Consider the following 24,014-nt stretch of genomic DNA (forward strand, 5'->3'; position numbering starts at 1 on the left):
ATTCATCCGCCTGAGCTTATTGAAAGCTTCCTCAAATGGATTTTTGCCTCCTGGGCCTCACAGTGGCCTCAACCCTAGCTTCAGCCTATTCTAAATCTTTCGAATGTCCCCCACTGGCATTTCCCGAAAGGAAAGAAACACCTGTCTCTCCAAACCAACAAAACCTCCGGGTAGCCCAGGGCCGGCATGGCACTGCCCTCTTTACTCAGGCAGGTCACAGCTTGGCCCCATTCCACGGCCAGGTGCTGGTCAAGACGTTAACTAGCCAGATCACCCCTAGAGGGAGAAGCGTCCAGAGGACACTGCAAGGGGCACCAGGCCAAGAGAGCAGGCTGAGGCTCTCCCATGATGCAGCAGCCTAGAAGCCTTTGTCCAAACAGAGGAAAGGTGAGGCAGCTGCAGAGAGACATCGGGTTTTGAAATTCTTCTGTAATTATGGCTTTAGTCAAGAAAATGCACATGAGTTCACAGGATGATAAATATTAGCATGCTTCTCCAAGTTCAAGTGAGTTGTCAATAAGACAATTAAAGCAGCATCAATAATATGCACTGTATGTTATTATCTGCTATTCTGAATCCCAGGCTTTTGTGATCTCTGCAAAACAAGGGAGGACAGGCGGCGGTGAAACACACACTTTTTTGCACAAGTGCGAGCTGTAATTCTGCATCACTGTAACAGCACAGAACCTGGGGAGCGGGGGACAGAGCCGTCTGAGATCCTGTATGGAGAAGGCAGGGTAATGAAGGATGGGTTAGGTAGAAAAGGACCGTTCCAATGGGAAATTGGCAATCCCGGGTCTAAGGCAGATCAATCCCTTCTCTCACGTGACCCCAGTCAGTAGGAGCCTGCCTAAGTGTCAACATTGACCTGAATCAACTGACAATCGGTACTCCGAGATCAGAAACTCGAAATTCTCCTAGAAGAAGAGGAAGCTCAGCGAAACTTCCTGTGAAATTAATAGACATGAAAACGGCCATTAAGAGTGTGTGTGTGTGCGTGTGTGTCTGCGTGTGTAATAAAACAGGATAAGTATATATATACACACATATGCATACATATACATACACATTCATATATGGATATGCACCCGTATACATTCCTGTACATGAAAAACCATATAATATTGTGCTCAACCGGAATTTGCCACAAACAGTCCCTTGAATACAAATTGCATGGCAAAACTTTTTCATTGTTCCCTAAAACAAAAACCTACACAATGCGATCTCTATACATCTGCAGAATCAAAAATCATTTTCCTCCAAAAATAACTTGTGAAGCATTAACTGAGCTGGAATGAGAGTAGATGTTAAAACTACTATTTGTTGACAATTTGTGATTTAGGATTGAAGAGAGAAGTTTTCTCCAAACTAATGAGCCAGACATAATAGAGCACTGTCAAAATATTGATTTTATTTTATCCTACCTATTGTTGGCACTCTTCTCTTAGTTGGAGAAAAATACAATTTTTCCCATTAGCGTTATCATTTGTTATTATTACATTATTTTCTATTTATTATGGAAAAGGAATCTCATGTCACTTTTCAAGATTAATATAGAACAATCACATGGAAAGTCGTGATAGAGACTAAAATAAAATACCAAATGCTTCTCAGACAATTTTTACTATAGACTGAAATATTTCTTAAGAGGAAAAGAAAAAATTGTTGGTTCCTATTTCATAAAATATATAAATGTAGATCTATATTTATATACTTGGTTAAAAATATCATTCCAACTAAGGCTTAGAAATTAAAATAATTATAGTCACACTTACATAGCTTACTTGACAATAATCAAATTGACGAGTGGACAACCGCCAACATGTATTTAGAATTGAACAGGTAAAATTAGGGGAAACACTGTTTACCAAGTTCTGTTCCTCTATTCTACAGGATTATTTTTTTTATAGTGTCCATAAATACTTGTTCTCTTAATTCATGATAGATTTTTGGTTAAGGAAGGGCAAATATTTAAGCAACTTTTCTGAAAGTGTAATAAAAGTCACGCATTTGTTTCCATAATTTTTCTCCTGAGTCATTTACATTTTAATATTTTACATCGAAGTTACAATGATGTGAAATACGATATGTATGCAAGACCATTTGGAATGTTTACTGTTATTTAATGAAATTTACTTAATCATTTAAAACCAAATGATGAAGGGGAAAAAAATTTCAGTATCCAAAGAGCCACACTTCATTTTCCACCAAAATTTTCAATTAAATTACATTCAAAGTTGCTGTTGTAATCACAGAAATAAAGAATCAAGAGGGCCAGGCTTGAGATGTAAATGCGTACTTTCCAGTTCAATGGCAAACGCCTTCTTTGGACCTACAGGTGACAGAAGCAAGTAACCAGCTTCCCTGGAAGGGGAAGATGTTCCGGACCCGCAGCAAGGGCTTGGAGGGTGAGAACTTCCTCACACAGCGGGACACCTGAATCAAATACAAAGTCAAGGTGTCCCTGCGTGGGCAGGAGGCCCGCTCGGGGGTCGTTCTCCTCACCCCTGCACTACGTGCTCCGCACACCTCCCGCCACCTGGCGGAGGTACCGTACTCCTTAAACCGGATGAGAGGGGATGGAAGGGAATGCTTCAAACTCCCACAGCCACGCAAGGAAACAGGAACTTGGAGCTGCTGTTGCCAAACTCCAATGCGACCTCCCTCCTCGGAGTGCATGAAGTGTGAACAGGTATAACCAAACTAAGCACAAGAGAACTGTCTAGTCGGGGGACACCCCGAAGGACGAGGTCGGGGAGAGGGAGCAGAGCTGCAGCCAGGAAGCAAAGAACCACTTGCAAATCTCAACGGAAACTAGAAGGTGGGAGTGTGGTATAATTCTTTATCTTTTCAGCTAACTTTATTTTCTATGTGCCTGGCATAGCGCAGCTGCTCAGCGGATATATATAGAATGAATGAATGAGGGTTCACATAGGAAGAAGAATAGGTAGACGGCCACAGAGGGAGACCACCTAGAAGGAAGATATCAGCTTTGGATGGCAGAAGAGGCCACAGAAGCCAGTGGACTGCCCCCAGGAGGAAGATCAGCCCAAGTGGGAGACTTCCTCCCGTACAAAGAAGGAAGACTGCGGCGCCTGGTGGCTCAGTGGGTTAAGCCTCTGTCTTCGGCTCAGGTCATGATCTCAGCGTCCTGGGACTGAGCCCTACATCGGGCTCTCTGCTCAGCGGGGAGCCTGCTTCCCCTTCTCTCTCTGCCTCTCTGCCTACTTGTGATCTCTGTCTGTCAAATAAATAAATAAAATCTTAAAAAAAAAAATAAGAAAGAAGACTGCGCCATTCTCTGGGGATCAATACACACCCGGTTCCAGCTACCCTGGGCTTCTTTATTCTCCTCAAGCCACCCAGATCCTTCTAAATTTAGGGGCATTGCACCTGCTGTCCCCTCTGCCTGGACATTTGCTCTACCCTTTTCTTTACTGGCTCCTTCTTGCCCTTGGTCCTTCAAAAACACTGCCAGCCATCTAGTTGAAAAGGAGCCCCCTTCCTGTCCTCTTCCTGCAGAGTCTTCGTGGTGACAGTTGAAATAGGAAATATACTTGTGTCTCTCTCAAGTCACGAAGTATGGATGCCAGGTCCCCAGTACCTAGCTGGGGGGTGGAGGGGAGCTGAATATCTGTAGGATGAATGAGTCTGAGAGAATCAACCACAGAGCTTGGTGACACTGCTGAGTGACATGAAGAAGCAAGGGTGACAGGAAATCAGCCCCCCGGGGGCTTTTTGCTCCCACCATCTACTCCTTCACCTTGAGAAGACATGATTCCTATGCTCAGAAATGATCAGAACAAGTCTCACCTATCAGGGACCAAGGAATGAGTATGGTAGAATCTTTGCAACTAAAACAAGTCTGTTGGTCTCGCAAGACTTGATTTTCCAACTGCTGTATCTCTTCCTGAAAATCCCATCTCAAGAGGAGGTTCAGGCCAGGCACCAAGAGTCCCAGTCCAAAGGGTAGAGGTGGCCCACATATCACAGGCCCAAGGGCCATTCAGAGAACACAGCGTCACCATCAACCAATTGCACGACACTGGACAAGTGTACCCCCATGCATAGGCCAGGCTTCACTGTCTCCATCCCATGGCAGAGGAGGTTGGAAGGAATAAATTAAATGATACTTTGTATTTTAAGGCCAAGGCCACCTATGTAATAAGCACTTGATAAATGCTAGCAGTTTATTTATATGATCTGATCTTGGTTTCAAATTTCCCCCAGGAAGATGGGATTTTGCTTTTTAATATTACATCACTAGGGTATTCTTCACTTTCTAAGGATGGCTGGCATTTTCCTTTTGTCACAGTTTTGGGATCTCTTCTAGTGAGGGCAAGCCAACACAAACTCCACCTTTTCGCCAGAAGGAACATGTAAAGGAGCTGCGTTCAACTCCCCACCTCTCTTGTGGGTGACCCATCTTGTATGCAACGGCCACAAGTTCAATGCAATTTTATCGTTCATGCTTAAGTATGAGGGTCCCCTGAAATCAGCATGTGATTGTATGCCTGGACGCAAATCAGCTGAGTCTCTAACACACACATACACACATACCTGTGTACCCGTGTGTGTGTATGTGTCTGTGTCTGTGTTTACCCTGGAACCCAGCACCTTAGAAATCATCAACACTGCCTTCACTATCACTTTTGTCTTGATACAACAGCTCCAAAGTGATTCTGTTCTTGTTCACGGCGCCCAACGTGCCTAAGACACAGAATGCACTTAATACATATTTTTTAAAAGAATGAATGAACGAACAAATGAATGAATGAATGAATGAATGGCAATCCCTCCTTGGGGTCTTTGACTTTGGTCCAGGGCAAGAATGAAAAGCAACGTCCATTACATTCCCACTAAGATCCCAGGAACCTGTAGGGTTGCTTGTGTGTGCCCACAAAGGTGTGCATGCAGACGTGTGTATGCATGTGTATGCGTGTGTGTGTGTGTGTACGTGTGTGTGTGTGCACGTGTGTGTGCAGCCTGGAAACATGGTGCTAACGTTTCATGGATTGGAGTGAGCATGTTTGTTTAGTGAAGACTTAAACCCCACCCCCACCCCTTCCCCCTCCATGAACTCAACTGACCCTTTAAAATGCATCTTCTGAAACATATAGGAAATCAATCAGCTGATACTTATTGATCCCTGGGTAAATAACTCCAAAGGCCAGCCAGGGAAACAAAGGAGGGAAAGACAGTTCTGCGCCAGGCTATGCAAATGACTGATGCCCACAGTTTCTGGTGGGGTTTCCCTTTCTAAAATTTTTAACAAAATGTATAAAACAAGCATGAAGAGTAGCTGGCCATTTGTTGAAGAGCTGCTCTCGGGACTCATTAATTAATCATTTCTTCTTTTAATCCTGATGACTCAATTAGGGGGGAAGAATTAGTCCAATTCTACTGATGTGAAAACTGAGGTTTAAGGACAGAAATGTCCTGCTCACAGGGAGCTCACAGGTGGAGGAGTGGGAAGCAAACCTGGCCCCATCTGACTGGCTCTAAGCCCTGTATCACTTTGTCACACGGCTTAAAAACAAAACAAACAAACACAAAAATGCTTTCCAGCTCTTCCTCATTTACAGACTTGATGTTTCCAGTTCCATGAACTAAACATCTTCATCATGGAACAAGGATGGGAGCATCTCTAAAAATTAAATCATGCAAAAAAAACTAACCTATAGATATTGATACACCAAGCAACACATGCACTATGCAACTCTTCCAAAAACGTCTAATTAGCAAATAAAAACGCACATAAAGAATTCCCTCTTTAGGCTCTCCTCCTTCAGAAGCAAGTGGGAAAACACACGAAGTTTCCTTGAGTTAATCTAAGGGTTAACGGTTGGCCGATGATAGAGATTAACAAAAGGAGGGTGCCCTTGGCTCCCCACTCCAGCAATGATTCGATTTGCCTGCCTTCAAGATGATGGTGGTGAGCAAGCACTAACTACCATATTAGAATTTTGCATTCGATTCTGCTCAGTCCTCTGAGTCCTAGAGAAATAAGCATCCCTACCCCCCAGCCTCCTCAGGCCACCTGGCCCCTTTCACAATGACCTCCACGGGAGGCCAGCCTCAACCTGAAGTGAGTCACAGAGGCAAAGCCCAACTCGAAAGTCTGTCCTGAGGAACGAAGCAGCTGAAAACCACTCATTCTTTAGATCAATGAGCAAATTATTTTATTGAAGGTGGTATTTGGAGATCACACACAAAAATTACATGATTTCTATCTCGGCAATATTATCATGCAAAAGTTTTCTTAACAGCAAACCCCCTGTTGTCCCCAAGGCCCACACATGGGCCTGGTACTTTTCACCGGAGCAGTGCAGGGCAAGCAGAGCCTGAGGGGAAAAAAAAAAAAAAAGAACATCTCACACACACACACAGGTCTAGCTCCTGTCAGCTGCTGGAGATGGAGACATGAGGAGGAAACGTGAGGTTCAAGTAGCTCGTATGGAAAGGGCCCTATGTCAAAATGCGGCCAGGTCTTCTGGGAAGGCTTGGGAAAATGGTACCTACTCGGATATCTGGAATATATTACTTGACCTCACCAGACAGCCATCACCACAGAGTAAACATACCAACAGGCACAGCATACGCTTCCCCCCAAAGACATGCCGGATCACCACTTCTTACATCACAGAAGCATTGTCACGGGAAATGCCTATCAGATGACCAGCCCCTGCATGAGTCCATCGTTTAAGTCACGCACTTAAGAAAACCACTGTGTCTTCCTTGGGGTGGCAGCAGTCGGTGCAGAGGCCCTGGCTACCCTACAGCCTTAATCAACACATATGCCGATGATGGGAATGTTTGCATCATCTTGTCTGTTATTTCTTTTGCTTCCAGAATAGGCTGGATGAGAAATTTAAATGGAACTAAATTCCCGTACACCACCACCCCCCACCAGCAAACTTTAACAAAAGCTCTCCCAACATACTTCCAGAATATGTGTGCAGAGGGTGACACAGCTGAAAAGAAAGGGGGGGGGGGGATTGAAACAAAACAAAACAAAAAACACACAGAAAACAGATATTAAGTTGTCAAGTCAGTGATCTCAGAAAAAAAAAAAACTGCAGACAGAGTGTCTGGCGTTTTGCTTAAGAAATGGAGCATCTGAAGTCCGTGGGAGCTCAAGGCCCGCCTGTGGCTTCTGAGGGCTCGGGAGCTCCAGGTCCAAGTCTGGAGTGGCTGGGCAGGGCTCAGGGAGAGGAGTGGCCTCGAGGACCGGCCCGGAGGCGGCCCTCCACCATCAGAGGAGGTTTCGGGCTGTGCAGATTAAATCCTTTCATGTAGGCAGCATGTGGTGGCTTTGCTTCCTCCCCGAGTTCCCACACTACACTTTTCCACCTTTTGAACTCCTCTCCGGCTCTCCCGAGCTGGGTTGCCACCCACCGGCGCTGACCTTCTCTGGGGGGTGAGGGGGAACGCTCGTGCATAAAGTTTCTCGGCTGCTGCGAGAAGCCTGTACGGAGTGTAATTAGCACGTTCAGCCATGTTTCATCAGTGAGATGCTCTCCGCTCCGTACAGATTCAAGGCTGCTGAAATAGCCACTTGGCATCCGCAGATTACAACCCCCAAACTGGGAGCCCTGGCCGAGGAAGCAAAATAATTAAAGCGCTTTAGCTGTAATTTCAATAAGATGTCCCACCCCCTTCAATGGGCTTCACAGAAATGACAGCCTTTCTGTAATAATTTGGAAGGCTTTGCCTGACTTGACTTTAATAGAATTTAAAAGAGAATTAGATTTTTTTATCTTAAGGAACAAAAACAAAACAACAAAAAAAAAATCTGTGTGCCACTTTTTTCTCGATCCAGGAAGAAATGTTCTTAGATATTTTGAAAGGTAAAATTAAATCATGGAGCTATTCGAAGAGATTAAAATTTATATACAATATGAACACGTTCTGGGATCTGTTTGCTTCTCTGTAGCTGATAGTTTAGCTGATACAGTTTCCAAATATTTTCTTCCTCTTGAAAACGAATTTACAACAATACGTGTGTTCTCCAAGTCGCAGGTCTGAGGGTACATTTTGAACTTCCACGTGAAAGACCAGTTGAATAGGCCCAGGAAAGGATGATTTTGCCATTGTTCATGCCGAGAGCTGTATGTGGAGGCAGGAGCGCAGGCCAGGGGCACAGCCCCATCTCCCAGGCTGATCCTGCTGGCTTCTAATCCTCTGTTGGCCTTGGTGAAGCCTGGTGGCTTCAACAAGTGTCACAGTTCCCAGTCTGCCCAAACTGCTGAGCGATGCCCTTCACTGGGCTGTTAAGAGAACTCAAGACGATAATGGGCCCAAGGTGCAGAAGGCAGGAGGCAAGGCCTGACCACGGACCGCCATCACAGGTGCTGACGCTCTGGCCCTTGGCACAAGTACGTGGACGGGCCCCAGACCCTCCCTCCTCAGGTGCCCAGAAACGACAGAATACAGTAAGCATCAATGTTTACTGACCTACAGAAAACCCCCTAAGGCCCGACAACCGAACCCTTCCAGGAGTCCAAATCTCATCCAAATCTGTAGGAATTATGTGGGAACCTCAGATGTGCAAGTGAGAACATCATTATGATTAGGGCTGAATGGGCATTTCTGGGATTAATCTCGATTTGAGGCACTCTATGGGTTGGCTTTTACAATCGAAACAGAGCTTACTTCACCCTGAGTTAGGAGTTCTTGTGCATGTGTAATTAGATAACAAAACAACAAAAAGCTAAAAAAAAAAAAAAAAAAATCACGAAGGAGGCTGATGGTCCCCGATGGATGGAAAAGGTAGAGTGAAGCCAGGGGGAGCTGGCAGACCAGGCTCCGGTGCTGGAGGACCAGCAGGGAGAGAGAGAAGCAAGAGCCAAGCCTACCTCGGTAATGAAAGACCCCACTAAACACAGCTCAGGTAATCAAAGCTATAATGCATTGATAGAAAACTTGCAGGTTAATGTCAGTGCAAGCCTACGGTGATCATTTTTCCCGTGTCAAAATGGCACTTAATTTTCTCATTGTGAAGCCAGAGAGTAAGAACGGGTAGGTTAGAAGAGGGGTGAAAACCCTACAAACTGGTTCTCCTTCCAGCATCTCTTAATGCCCTCAAAGCAGCTTCGTGGTGTTCCTGCCGCTGCCTACCTGGAGGGCCCCACCCTGGAAGAAAGAAGCCTTGTTTTGGCCGGCCAGAACCTTCTCTACCTGCCCGTAAAGCCCCCTAGCCTGGTGTCAAAAGGCATCGAACAAGCTTCTTGGGGGCAGTGAGGAAACCTCAGGGGTCTGGCCAGGAGCGCGCCTCCAGGAAGGGGAAAAGCTCAGCCATAGTGGAGGGCTGAATCCTGTCCGTTCCTAGAGCCACTGCCCACCCCCCTCCCTGCCTGAGGTTCCCTTCCTGAGACTGCGGACAAACACAGTACCAGCTCTCATTGAGAGAGTGCAAGGACTAAATGAGGAAAGTCCTTAAAACCCATGCCTACCTCATAGTAAATGTTCAAAAAAACAAAAACCCACTATCCTCATCCTGCCAGGAGGATGCCCAGCCTCAACCCTGAGACCAAGACCTTTCCACTTCTTGGTTTGCATATGGCAGTCAGAAGACCCAGAACCAAAATTCTCACCCCCAGGGCCAGGTTCAGGGTATAGCCTATGTAAAAACAGAGTGGAGCCCCACACATTCGCTCCAGACACTGTCCACTCATGATGATTCCACTACGCCAGTCCTCCTTCTTCTTGGGTCCTCTAGGTCTGCCCCCGTTTGAGGCAGGGCCCAACTTCCTGCTATCTCAGGGTATGGGGGTATTTCTGTCTCCCACCAGCCTGGGCTGAGTGTAAAATCTCCCCATGCTCCTGGGGATGGCCAGGACAAGGCCTGGCATGTGGAAGTCCTGGGAAAGGAGCCTCATCTCCCCCCAGGGGACACATGGAAATGTCTGAGGAAATGTCTCATGGTCACAACTGGAAGGTGCTTCTGGCATCTAAGCACCCTACAATGCACAGGACAGACTCCCACAAGTGGGTAATGCCCACAGGGCCACTGCGGAGAAGCCCTGGTCTCAGAAATCAATGCTCGGGTTAGTCTAGTGAACTGCACCCAAGGCCTTACTCTGAATCTTGTCTCTTTTTAGGCAGATAAACCTGACCCGGAAACTAGGAATGTAGTTTGTATGTCCTTTGCTGTTGCAAAACTCCAGTATAAGAAAAAGACCAAAGACCTACAATGATTTTGGAAAAGTCAAAGTGGGTGGGTAGGGATCCTCAAGCAGCCAACGGACCCAGCTAAGACCAGCGCTGATCTCTGCACAATGAAGGTCCATTGCAGAAAGTCAACAGAAGCCCGTGGATGGCATAAACTATGCGGGAAGGCCTCCCGTGCCAGCCCCCAGGCACTGCAGAGACCCAGCTGGGTCGCTGGTTAGTAGTCCACCTTCCTGAGATGACGTCCATCTATGTCTGCCCTCATATGGGGAAAAAAATGGGTTAGGTGAGGAATCTAGACAAAGTGGCCTGCCTTGCCCAGGATCTGTATCCCGAGCACCTATGTTTCCCTCTGCTGCACACATACACTCACAAACTCACTAATATGCCCTGAGTGGTACAGTTGTGGGCAAGAAGGAGACCATCCTGGTGTAGGTGATTGAAGCAGGCAGCACCCTGCCCAACCCATACACACACATAGAATCACATGTGCAAGCACACACAAGTATGCACACACACACACACATACACACACCAGCATCACCACGATGGAAGACCTCGACCTGCCTGCACGTAGGACCCCCGAGCTTAGCTCGGCTCCTTACCCCTCTGAGGACATTCAGTTCTTCCAAGTTGGCCTAGACAGTCTAGACCTGAGTCTCCTTGACAAAAGGCCTCTCTCCCAACAACTCCCAACCAGGTACTGCTCAACCAGTGAGAACACACAGTGAGCCCCACAAGCCAGGCAGAGCCTGCCCACCACCACCCCCCTGACTTGCCCTGGGACTGCTTCTTTCCCTGTTTCTCCAAAGTCATGCCACGGTGCATCCTGGAAGGAGCATGCCAGTGTGAAGGGCAGGTGTGGTTTCACAGGGAAAGCCCCCTGCTCATGAGTCCTTATTAGCAGAATAGAGTCTCCAATGCCAGTGAACTTGTGCCTTGCTTTCAGACCTCACAATCTGAACTGCACAGCCTGAGAAGGCCACCTGACCACAAGTGTCCCTCCAGCCCAAATCTAAGGCCTCCCCAGAGACAGGAAAAAGCAGGGCTAAGCCATCACCTGCTCTAGGTTATGGAGGAGATGTTCTGGGACTTTTGTCCTCAGCACGGACAAAAGTTGACCTGGACAAAGCTCACTTCTCTTGTTAAACTTGCGTCAAGTCTCACTTTAAATAATGCTGAGGACAAAATGCAAGCTGATATTTCAGCTTACTTAAAAGGCTTATTAAAAACACTAAATCCAAAGATGTTAAAAAGCTATAATTGTCCTCATTCAAACTGGAAAAATAAATCTATTTGCTTTCTTCTTTTATGATCCTCTTCTTTAAAAAAAAAAAAAAAAGTTCATCTATATTCTCATGTGCATCACTGCTGTCTTTCTTTCCCTCCATTCAAGGCACTTTAAAAACACCTGTGCCATTCATAGCCAACTTTTGAGCAAAAGGCAGCCACGTCTGGGGAAAGCTGTTTAACTCTGATTTCCTTATGCTTCAGATAAGCTTGTCTTGCTCAAAAAAGTACGATGGAGTTCAGAGTTCATTTGAATGGGCTTGTGGATTTTATAGGTCTGCACTGATGGAAATTTCTTTAGTTACCTAAGGCAGGGCAGACAGCCTAATCGCTCAGCTTTTCGGGGCTCAGCAGGCCGTGTTTCTACATCTCAGCATTGCCTTTTGGACCCAAAGGGTAACTCTGGTTAGTAGGGCTGCACATCCGGCCACCTCCCTGTCCCCTCCCATCATAGGAGTTACTGGCCTCCGGCTCGGCCCAGATCAGAGCAGTGTGACTGTCGCTCCCTGCCTGCCCCAAGTCTTCCGTGAAGATAGCCCCAGCCAGCAGTTAACTTGCTGAGTGGTGAGGATCTCAAGCCTGCTCAGAAGTGAAGCACTCCAGGCACAGAACAAGATGGGTTTTCAGAGCAGTGGTCCAAGAGAATGCAAATTTATCGAAAGCGCTTTCTCCAGGTTTTCCATAATTAGCATTTATGTCTCCAGGAACTGTCTCCCTGAACCCAGTTTAGGGTGAAAGCATTTTAGAGACTTTCTGTGCAGATGACATATGAGGTACTAACCTTTTTTCATATGCCCAGATGTTAAGTTCATTTTCATCACATTTATGCAAATTTCATTTGAACAGTAAATCAAAAGAAATCTTAAATCATTGTACACTATTTAAAAATCCACACTAAATCCGGTTTACTTGCAGTGATATTAACATCGAGTCACAGTTAAGGGACTGAAGGTAAGAAGCAGATGTCACAATCCCCTCTTCCATGCAGTGGCCCCAGAGCTACCTGGGGTCCCCACCATCCATCAGATTCTGGACTCAAGTCCAGACAACTGGACTCAAGTTTTGCCAGATGAGAGGAGTTCCAGAAATGAAACCCTTCTAAAAGTTTTCCAAACTATAGGACAACAGGGGTCTCTCGGTCCAGGGGCCCATCGTCCATGTCAGTGTCTGGACTGAGACAGGACAAAGTTCAAAGGCAGGGGCCCAGTGGTGAGACTTCTGGCAGCTCGCTCCCTCCTCAGTGGGGGGAAAAGTTAATTCCTAGGGCTCTGCAGGCCTGTATTTGTCAAGGCGCTGGACGTCAGTGCTATCATTACCAAGCAAATCAGCCAGGCGGTTAATGGTGGAATCAGGAGACATTTGCACTCTGCTATCAGAATGACATCATAACTAAAGCAGCCTTCAGCCAGAAGCCCTAGGCTTTCCTCAAGCAGAGGCCAGAGGGCTGCCAGGGGCGCCCCCCTGTGACTCCCCAGGCTGCAAGCTGAGTCCCTACCCCTTCCAGGCAGGGTGGTGGGCCCAGCCCCCAGCAAGTTCCTAGGCAAACAGGAACTAGGGTTACAGTTTTCTCCCCAGCTATTGGACTTTCCCCCAGGTTCTGAACACTGTAAATAATACTAATAATATATTATGTATTTTTCATAAAATTTAAAATACTATAAAACCACTTTCCTCGACAGGCAAGGGTTGGTATTTTATTAACGCAGCTCCATTTTGGCTCTAGCATTTATGGCATTTCCAACAGAACTGTCAATCTCTCGGTGACCCTGTCTAGCAGGAAAGCTCTGCACTCTCTCCTCTGAGCAGCAGAAATAAACGATGCTGGGGAGATGGGGAGGCAAACGAAGGGAGAAGCCCTTCCTGCTCTTGTTTTGGCTGCTTTTCTTTTTAAAGCACAGCCGATCACATTCACACAGAGACACATACACATAGCCAGAATCACAAACCTTAGAATAATGGGGGAGGCATTTGGCGAACGAGCTGCATCCGCGGCGCGAAGAGCAGCCGGCCCCGCTCGCTCGCTCGCTCGCTCGCAGCTCTGCCCTCCACGGCAGCGGCGGGGACCGACTACTAGCCCGGGACCCGAGATGCCCAACTCCGCCGCGCCCCAGAGGTCGCCTCCGGAGTCTCGTTACAGGTACATGCGTGGCCCAAACATCTCACCTGGCCCGAGAAGTCGGGAGACAGAGAAGAAAAAGTTCTGCGAGCTGCCAGCCGGGAGCCCCGGAGCCCGCGGCCGCAGTCAGTCCTCCCGCCGGCGAGCCTCCCGAAGCCCAGGCCCGCCGGCAGCGCGCGGCTCCGGGCACCTCACTGGCCGGCTTTGCGCGCTAACCCCGGGGCGCGCCGAGGCCACGGCAGGGCACTTACTTGGCACTCGCTTTGGAGCGTGCAGGTCGTCGCGGTGTTCACTTGGGTTTTCAAACAAGTTTCAGGGAGGAAGAAGGAGGGGGAAAAAAAAAAAAAAGATCCAATTATGCAAATGGGCTCCGGACTGGGAGGCACGCTCTGGATCTGACGCGGCTACTGTACGAGTTCTCGGAGCAGCCCCGGGCCGGGCAGATTTATGCGGGCGCGTCACGGCTACGCCAGGTCCCGCCGCCGGAGCATCTCGAAGTTAATTAAAGCGGTAATGTCCACTTTCCCGGCGACCCTCCGTGCGCGGGTTTACTGTTTCACCGTCCAGCCCGACCCGGGCGAGGGCGGGGGCGCTTTTCCCCACGCCTCTCGTCCTTCCCTCTTCTTGCTCCCCCTCTTTTTCCTCTTTCCCTCCCTCCCCCCGTTTTTCCTCTCTTTCGTCTCTTTAAGTCGCCTGCCTTCCACTCAGTGAACAATGAACAAAGATGTGAGTGATGGGAAAAGATCGCCCCCTCCCAACCCCAGCAGTGAGCAAAGCCGGTCTTAAAGTAAAAACCCAGTTGCTAATATCAAACGGGGAAAGAAAACAGTGCGTTCCCAGCCTGCACCCCCCCATACCCACACACGCACGCACGCACGCTCACCCCACCCCAAGTTCACCTAAGCCCTGGCTGGGGGCGGGGGCGCCAAGGCCAGGGCTCCAGGGGCTGCCCAACTCGCCAGAGACACCCGGGACACCGGAGACCAGGGGGCGGCGAGCGCTCAGGCCAAGCTCGCTTCCCGTGCCCCTCCCCGCCTGCCCGCTCCCCCCACCACCCCCGTCCCGACCCCCTCCTCGCGTCTACACCGGCCAGCCGGGCCCGGCGGCCCGCTCGGGCTGCCCGGCGGCCGGATGCGCTCAGCAAACGCGGCCCCTGTCGGATTTCTGCTAAACTGCACGGCGGCGGCGGCGGCGACTGCCGGGAGAAGGCGCAGGAGGAGCGGGAGGCCGGCACCGCGCGCGCACTCACCCCGCCCGGTCCACTGCCCCTGGCCGGTGCCCGGCCGGCCGCCCGCTCCCACCCGCGCGCGCACCGGCGCCCCCACCCGCGCCCCCGCACGCACCCGGCGCCCAGCCCCGCAGGCCAGGACGCCGCGCAGCCGCCGTATTTTCTGCTAAAGTGAAAACGAAGGCGGCTGACAAATCACGTCTCCTGTGAGGCACTCGTTAGACATAACAATATCCGGCAAACAAAACCCAGCCGCGGCTGCGACCGGCGCGCGGGGCTGGGACCCCGCCCTGCCCCTCCTCGGCCCCCTGCTCCTCGCCACTGCCCCGCCGCCCCTACCCAACCCCCCAAATGATCGGGGGCTGTGTCCACGTTCGCCAAGAGGCGGACAGTAGGAACGCTCACAATACCGAAGTGAAGGGGGGGGGCAACTTTCCACCTGTCCCCAAAGAAAGCCCTGCTGGAGTTTCCTCAGAAGAGTTACGAAGAGAGGGGGTGGGGACAGATCTCTCTCTGCCCAGCATCCCCTTTTCTTTCTTTCTAACTTCTCCGGCGCCTGCGTTTCCACCTTCCGCTTCACGTACACCCATCTATATAGGGATATCTATATTTTAAATTATTTGCAAAACTGCAACAGATGGGCGCGTCGAGATCTGGACACTTTCCTACTCATCATCAAAGAAAAGCTCCCCCCCCCTTTTTTTTTGCCTAAAATACATCCCGGTCCCGCCTACGACTGTTTTCCTCAATTCTTGATCTTCAAAAAATAATGTCTTGAAGCAAACAGAAAAGGTTTATCAGCAAAGATCATTCTCCCCCCCAGCCATACATCTGGGCTAGTGGATCAGTTCCCCCAAACTGCACTGTTCCCAAACGCCCCCAGCCCTGCATTTCCTCCGCCTTCCAGGGCCCCCACTCCTGCACTCCCTCACTCCCATTGGCCTCATTTCTCCAGCCCAGGGCTGGCCGGCTCAATTCCCTCCATAAACCTGTTACTTATTTCTTTCTTTATTTGTATCTTTGGCCCCCGGCTTGGCCCCAGAGCCTGGGCTGGGCCGGGGCAGGTGCTGCAGACGCCGCCTGCGCTGGCAGGCATCAAGGCCTTTTTCTAGGGTCGCGGGTTCGGACCCTGGCACCCCGGCCCTGCGGAGCCCCCGGCCTCGGCCTCGCCCGGCTCCCGGGCCACAGGAGGCCAATGAAAACACAAAATGGCAGGTCTCAGAGGCCCTTGGCGCCCGCAAGTTTGACACACTGTAAGCATCAGCTAACTTTGATTAAGGGGAAAAAAAAATGATTACAAATTAGCCTCTCTCCCCCCCGGCGGCGGGGCCGGAATCCCGCAGCGAGCGGCGAAGGGAGAAAGGGAGCGAGGAGCGCCCGAGTCTCAGGCAGAAGAGAAAATGGGGAAAGTCACTTGAGCAGAAGTTTCCGCGGCTCCAGCCTCCCCCTCTCCAGACGACTCCCCCCACCCCCCAGACCCTTTTGAAAGTTTCCCGGGGCCTGAGAGCGGCGCGCGGGCCGCGCGCGGGTTGGGGGGGCGCGGGCTGGGCCCGGAGCTGGGCGCGGGGTCCGGCTCGCGCCCGCGGCTCGCGGCCCGGCGACTCCTTTTCAAAGTAACGGTCCCGGGACCGCGGGCGGGGGAGGCGGCGGCCCAGGCGCGGGTCCCGCTCGCCGCCGAAGTTCTCTAGCGCCATTCGATGCCCGGCGGCCGCCGCTTTCTCGGTTTCTTCCTCTTTTTTCCCCCCGCTGACAGCTTCTCTCGCCAACGTCACAGCCACGGATATTTAATTAGACCGTATTTTTTAATCGCGATGGGGCGAGAAGGAGCCCGGCGGCAGGCCTCGCCGAGATGGGGAGGGGGAGGGGACGGGGGGGCCACGCCAAGAGTCCAAACTCACTTTGCCACCTCCCGGACGCCGGCCCCCCCCACCCGTCGCGCCCCCCCCGCCCCCACCCCCACCGCGCCGCGCCCCGCGATCCCCCCCACCTTTGTTTTCCTTACCTTAAACATTGAAACGCGGGCGTCGGGAGCAAACTCGGGCACGTAAACGGAGCGTTGTAAAAGATTGTGTTCAATGAATAATGAAACATGTCCACATGATTGACTTGATCATTTTCCGGGGCTGAGGGGGGACGGGCGCCCTGCTCGCGCGCCTCGCTCGCCCACTCGGCAGAGCCCTGTGAACTGTTCCCAGCCCAGCCGGGGCAGGGCGGGCTCGATTTTCATCTGCCTCTTTTCAGAATCGCCCCGTTCATTGATACTCATCACCCAGCCCCAGCAGACATCCCCATCCCCGGCTCGGCCTCCCCCTATCTGGTAGGTGAAATGCATTGTACCATTAAAAACGCTCTCCATTGTCGCCCTGGCATAATTCACAGCAACTAGATAGGTCTTGCGGCATTTAGCTTTGATGAGCCAGAGACTGAACCCTTGATATAATAATCTACAAAGAATGGTGTGTGATCGTCCATTTTTTCTCTCTGTCTAGCAACTAAGAAACCATTTAACACAGCGCAGCTTGCTTCTGACCTTGAGCTCATGTAAACACACTTATTAAAATCTATCTATTCTCCAAGAGCTACATTCTGATTGTCAGACTCGTTACTGAGACATATATCAGCCCCTTCGCTTGTCACTACTTTGCATTCCTGCCTTTGACTAAAGAATTTTTTATCCAGCCGAGAGGGAGAGAGAGATTGCCACAGAGGGAGAGGAGAGAGAGACGGAAAGGGGGAGAGGAAAAAGCTTAATTCTTACCTGCTCCTGAAACTATTTAAAGTCTGTTTCTTTTCTGGGGGAAAAAAAAAAAAAAAAAAAAAACTCCCGGGTGAATCTCGGTGGACAGCGGGACGCGGAGAATCAGTCACAGCCCGGGCGTTTAAGGGAGTCATCAGCGATCAAATGACGTTGATCCGCGCTGTAACCTTGTGGCGTATTTAATGTAAATAAGGCAGTTATGTTGCCAATCGCCGCGATACAAACACGAAGAGGTCCTCAGCCTCGCCTCCCGCGCCTGCCATTAGAGGCGACTTTATTTACAGACACTATTTAGAAGATCATGATAATTCTAAAACAATACTAGTGCCAAATGATTATGAAAATATGATTTTAATTAATCACGTAGTAGGCAAGGAAATTAGCATACGGTAATTAAACTTCGAGAAAAACGTCACGCAGGTTCTCTGCCTTATGGGTCCAGAATAATCATCACGCGGTGGGCTCCAGGACTTAATTATCAAACAAAATAACTTTTTTAAGGCAACTTTGCAAATGCTGGTCCTCAAGGCATCCGCTTTGGTAAATAATGTAAGGCGAGGTAACAAGGTGGAGATGTGAGTGATGCTGGAGGTTGGGATTCTGTGAAGCAAGGAAGAGGGGGAAAGAAGGGGGAAAAAGCTGAATAATGCAATTATGGATTCTCTGTCCTAGAGTTGACAAAAGCTGGTGCCTCAAAAGCCTCTTTGTTATGGGATTATATAATGATCCTGGTGTCATTATGGGAAAAAAAGATTCAGTAATAATAATAAAAGAAGTATCCAGATACACCAATGAGGAGCTTGTTTTAAAGAAAAGACTTGCATGTGACATTGGGGCATGTTAATAGCAGAAAGACAGGATCCAAAAGAGTTGACAAATAATGGAGGAGAGAGGGAGGGAGGAAGGGAGGGGGGAGAGAGAGAGAAAGAGAGAGAGTGAGAGAGAAAGGCCTGTGTTGTGCATGATTAAGAAGCGTTGGAGACAGATTGATTATTCAAACGCCAAGCCACAGGGACACTTAAAACATTGATTCAGGTAAGACTTGTTCTAGCCTGCCTGATCTGAGTTCCCCTAAGATGACTGGTGGGTTTTAAACCAGGGCACCACAATACATAAAAAGCAAAGATAAAGAAAAAGCAGGGCACAGCCTCTCCACTCCCCACTCCCCCACCCGCCCACCCCCCACTCCATCCTGTGGAAGGAGACTGGCAGTGGCAGAGAACCAGTGAAAGAGTGGGGTTAGGTACAGAAAACTCCACGCTAAGAGGAGCAGTCAGTCAGCGGCTGGACTAGAGGCTCTGGTACAGACGGGACCCCGCTGCCCCTGGCACCTGGCCTTGGCACCTCACTGCCTGTGATCCGGCTCCCCAGGCCTGACCTCAGTGGACGCCCGGCCTGGTCACCGCTGCCTGCACCCTTGGGCTCTGTCCTGAAAACCCAGGGCATTCTCGATCCTTATCTGTCTATCATCTATCTGTCTGTCTCTCTCGGCCCAGGATTTTGGGGAGGGAGAAAACGGTGTTTCCCCCAACCAGCTAGTTCTATGGGATTCTTAAAGTCCACTGAAATCTTTGTAATGGTGTTAAAAAAAAAAAAAAAAAAAAAACCCTGCCTACCCCCCAAAAGTTTAGGAATTCAGTTCGCATTTTCCAATCCGATGTGTCTGAAATTCTCTTTGAACAAATTCCAAAATACAAGGGTTTTTTTTTTCTTGTATAGAAATTAGCATCGCAATCACATCAATGATATCACTATCTCTATGGGAATGATAGCCAGAGCAGTGGGGTGTTCTTTATTTCAATTCTTCGTGGATCAACTGATTATACTCTGTCGTCTTTTGAACCTGTTATTGTAAGTCAAGTGATTCTTTATAAGTGACAGCTCGGACAAAGAGGCGAGCAGGGCCGAGCAGGTCGAAAGGAAGTGGCCATATGGACTTGGAGAAAAGGCACTTTCTCCCCAAGAGAATGGGGGTGGCAGTCGCCTTTTAACCCTCGAGCCGCCGGCCCTGCAAGGGCCATGGGAGGGAGGGAGCCGAGCCTGGGGTCCTGGCACTGTCCTCGGGCACGTGGCAATGCCCATGGGTTTGGGCCCGAGGGCTGGCCTCCTGGCCAGGGCGCATCTTCCAGGCCCGAGGTGCCCGCGGCCTTCCAAGGCCGTGCTTCTCAGGAGGGCCGCGCTCCAGGCAACGTGGGGGACCTCGGCTGGTGCGCACCGCCCGCAGCTCGAGGCCGCAGAGATTTTGTGCGGCTCAGCTGCCCTGAGCCGACCCGGCAAGGACCGCCCAGCACCTGGAGGCCGCGCCCCATGGCCTGAGCCCGGCGGAGGATTCCAGCGGGGGGTTCGCCGGCGCCCCCTGTCGGCGCCCGTGCGCTCTGCGTTCCCCGAGGACTCGTGCTGGCTGCCTTGGGGTGATGCAAACCTTCCTGGGCAACAGAGCTCCTTGGGGGTGGGAGTCAAGGTGAGATGCAAGGGGCGCTGGCCACTGACCAAAGGCTTGGAGTCTTGCGGAGACCGAAACCTGACGCCTACCTAAAGCAGAGGAGTTCCTTCATAGAGGTTAGTGGCCACATCCGCAGCCTGTGGCTCTTTGATCCTTTCCCCCTTCTCCAGAATTTCTGTGCCTCTCTACCCTTATCCTCTAGCTCCGGTGCTGCCTGGAAGGCTTCTCCTCACTGACTCCCTTTCCTTCTTCTCAGACTCTGGAGTACTTCTCAGTGTCAGGGACTGGCCTGGCCAGGACTGGACCCCCCGTGGCTGGAGTTCAAGCAGAGACACCCCCCAGCCCCCAGGGCTCCACCCTGCACCCAGGAGTTCTGCAATCACCAATCCTCACAGCCCTCTCGCTGGACAGCCACTCCTCCCCTCCCCCAGGGTACTCTGTCCCAGGCTTTCCCCTCTGCCGTTTCTTCTCCAAGATGACACCTGCTTTCTGCCTTCTTGAAAAGGATGGAAGTCATTGGGGTGAGTCTGAGTTAGTTGGATGGTGGTCAATGGATAAAAGTTGAGTTCTTTGGTGACTCCTCTACCAGCTCAGAAGCAAGGGCCTTAGAAGCTCTACCATGTTGGATTATATCAGCACCTCTGTGCCTGCCTCCTTTGAAAGTAATACTTCTCCCACAAAATAGATTGGTTCTGACCTCTGTCTTTAAATGATCAAAAGGGACTGATTCATAAAATATTACCCAACTACTGCTTTAGAATTGTGCTTCCTGTGGCAGCAGTACTTGTTTTGGTTTGTTTCTATATTACCCCCCCCCCATGCTATTCTCTTCCTCGTAACTTTTCTTGTGATATCAATAGGTTAAAAAACTAGCCATTGGCATGGCCACTGCCTGCAACCCAAAGACTGAAGCATAGGCAAAAGCATCCAGTGGGGCTGCTTGGGCTCGGGAGTGGAGGGGTAGACCAGAACCAAGTCCTCTGGCCCCAGACCTCAGTTTCCCCACCTTATAAAGATACCCTCCAATGATGTGTAAAGTCCTATGATCACAGAGCGTCAGTGGCTCTGGGAGATTGGGAATAGCCTCCTTCAGGTCCACCCTCTTCAAGCAGAAGGAAGATGCTAAGAGATATGTAGAGGACCATCTGTTCAGTGGGAAGTTGGTTTGGACACTTTCATGGCCCCCATCTGGATTCTCACGGAGAGTCCCTGCTTCTCAATTTCAAGTGGCTCAGAAGGTCATCACCACCCAGCACGAGCTTTTCTTAACTCCGGGGGAAAGCCTGCCGGGGGTTCAACCATGAGGTTTCCTTCCCCTCCCTAAACGGTTTTCTCCACTGCTGAGGTCAGGCATCTCTCTCCTGGAGGAGACAGAGCAGCCTTCTCAGCAGTGGACACCTCAGGGTGAATGAGCCTTCAAAGACTCCAGGGAAAGTGGGTTCAGAGGTATGCCTTTAGAGGTGGGAGAGGTAATTCCCGAAAAAAGAGAAATGGAGAAGAATCTGAAATACATGGCCATTCTGCCATGAACTATTGGTCCTTGGCCATAGAGAAGCCAGCCGGGCTGTCTTCACCTCCTCCAGCATCCCCTTAAAAGCATTCTTTTAAAGACCTGGGGTCCTGTTCTCCACCCAGCCCCCAAAATCTTACACCTCTTCTGGTCTTTCAACAGAGGGAGGAAGTCAACATGGCAACATCTGTTTGTCCTCGCAGATCAAACCCTTATCCTAGCAGGAGAGCCTGCCTTTGCTCCCTAAGCCGGAAGACATCAGGGTGGGGCTCCTGCTGCAGGTCCCAGCCAAATTAGTGCATCCTAGCTCTCTGAACACTGTAATTGGTTCGGGAATAGAAATGTTACCTAAGCTGGTCCAATCACAGTGAAGTTTGTATTTTCTTTGTAAATAGACACCAGTGGAGTGGTTGAGTAGCGGGACAGCTGTGGTCCGGTCCCCAGGCTCACGCCAGGAGCGCAGAGAAGAGAACTGGCAGAGGCCACCGAGGAGGGCTGGGGATGATGCCCACGCAGCAGAAAGCAGAGCGGAAATGGAGAAATGAGCCTGCTTGTGTTAAGCCCTGCATCCAGCCACACCTGTAACCAGCCCCTTCCCGGCAGCTTTCCTTTCTGTGACCTGGAAAATTCCTGTTGTTACCTGAATTCCCTATGTTTTGGGTTTTCTGTCATTTGCCACAGAATGAGGCCTGATACACTCAATACCTAACAAAAACAAGGAATACCTGGACCAGGGATCATAAAACTCATAAACAAGGCCGAAGTAAGGTGTGTGGGGTGGGGGAGAAGGGCTGGCAAAAGCAGGGGTGCTGATGCTCTTCCCAGCAAGAAAGCAGCCAGCGAACTTGCTGGAATTCTCTTAAAGCTACAGGTGTGCCTTGCTTTGCATAATAGCTCTGTCTCCCCACCCCACCCCATGTTTGTAAATAGAATTTTGGTGACTTAAATCTGATTTACTGCATTGGGACAGATAGTTATTCGAGGCCTCTCCATAGCCATCTTTTGTCAAGTGACTGGTCATATTCTGAAAGAACAAATGAATGGTAATTTATTAATAATTGCAATTTTCCTACCTCAGTCATATAGTTTAAAGTAAGATCAACCTGGATGACTTCGTGGTATCTTTGTATAAATTAGTCAAAAGCCAAGAAAATCTGCTGAGCGCTGTCAAATACAGTTAACAACTCTGCATTCTAGCTCCTTTGCAAGACTGCCGAGCTGGAATATACTGGGCAAACACTGAGCATCAGCTTTGGGCCTTGCTCCTATCTGCAACAGTTATGGTCACGTTGAGTGAGGTTTACAGGAGTAGGGATCCATTAAGCTAGTGGACTTCCTGGCCTGAATGTGGCTTGTGCTGTGTTTACCTGCACAGGAGAGCTATCAGTTAGATAGCCCATAATCCCTAAATTTGGGGGACTTCTAAGACTGCAAATTAAAACAAAATATCAGGTTATGAAATAAAACTACCAGTGGGAAGGCAAGAGCTAATTTTCATAAGATGTCCTCAATGCCTTTATTATTCTCATTCAGGTTATACATATATTCACCATACAACACACAGCCGTGACTTGATCCCTACTTCTTCAAAGTTCCCAAAAGACCTAATATTACCTTGTTTGCCACTAGAAACAAAAGGGGCCAAATGTTGGGAAAATGTAGTTGTCCAGAATATTGTATAGTTACTTTTTGGATCCTGGATGGGGACTGGTCCGTATAAGTCAGACAGAATTGACAAGAATGATTCCCCAGGGCTTCCCTGGGGAATACTGAGGTTTATCACCATCTGCAAGGAAACAACTGGGGAACAAATGAGAATGACCAAGTTAAGGCAAAAAAAAAAAAAAAAATTCCCTTGATTCTAGCCAACCTTCAGAATTCTGAGTGAGCTTCCCTTGGGTCTGCCCAGGACACAAACCGCGGAAGTCAGACTGAGCAGCGAGCCGGGGGGCTAGGAGGTTGGCCTGGGAAATAACATCACTATAGACGTTGTATTTTAAATCCTGATTCCATCAAAGGTCTAGGTTAAAAGTTAAGTCTTAAGGCTCTTGGGGAATCCGAGAAGGAAGATGAGAGGAGGGGAATGTGCTAAGTGTCAAATGTATGTTGAAAGTGCCAGGCTCCAAGAGACCAAGCATCATGCCATTTGGGGACAATGTCAGTAGTTCATGGGTGGCACGCTTAAATCCCTGGGAGAATCTCTGGCAGACTGTATCTGCACTGACACCCATGGTTCTAGAATCTTCCAGGGTATCCTGCAGTCTGTGCGTGGGCAGTCAACTAGCAGAGTCGAAATTGGGGGGATGGCATCTAGGGGTATAGGCAGGCAAATATGAAGCCACACTAGTGACTGGGGACAAATTAATTCATTTTGGTAAGCATGTGAGACATAGTTACATCCATCCAGCTTATCCAGCCCTCCTCCAACTCTGAGAGTCCCAATCCTTGGACCTCCCAAGGTTATAGCAGCCCACTTAAGGTGTGCCATCTAAGACT

General features: G+C 49.7%; 1 protein-coding gene across 10 annotated transcripts in view; it reads right to left on the reverse strand.

Annotated features, from left to right (window-relative positions):
- Positions 1 to 17,775, reverse strand: part of ZNF536 (zinc finger protein 536) — a 421,739-nt gene extending 403,964 nt beyond the window's left edge. For 2 of the 10 annotated variants that reach the window (XM_059383936.1, XM_059383930.1), the window contains exon 1: positions 16,810 to 17,221. The gene's annotated coding sequence lies outside the window, so the exon portion shown is untranslated. Of the gene's footprint in view, positions 1 to 13,409; positions 13,801 to 13,830; positions 14,193 to 14,478; positions 14,550 to 16,809; positions 17,222 to 17,565 lie in introns of those variants that run through there. The other 8 variants (XM_059383937.1, XM_059383935.1, XM_059383934.1 and 5 more) reach the window with 7 other exon arrangements.
- Positions 17,776 to 24,014: the final 6,239 nt, after the last annotated feature.

This window comes from Mustela nigripes, chromosome 17, assembly GCF_022355385.1.
Source record: "Mustela nigripes isolate SB6536 chromosome 17, MUSNIG.SB6536, whole genome shotgun sequence".
NCBI lineage: Eukaryota > Metazoa > Chordata > Mammalia > Carnivora > Mustelidae > Mustela > Mustela nigripes.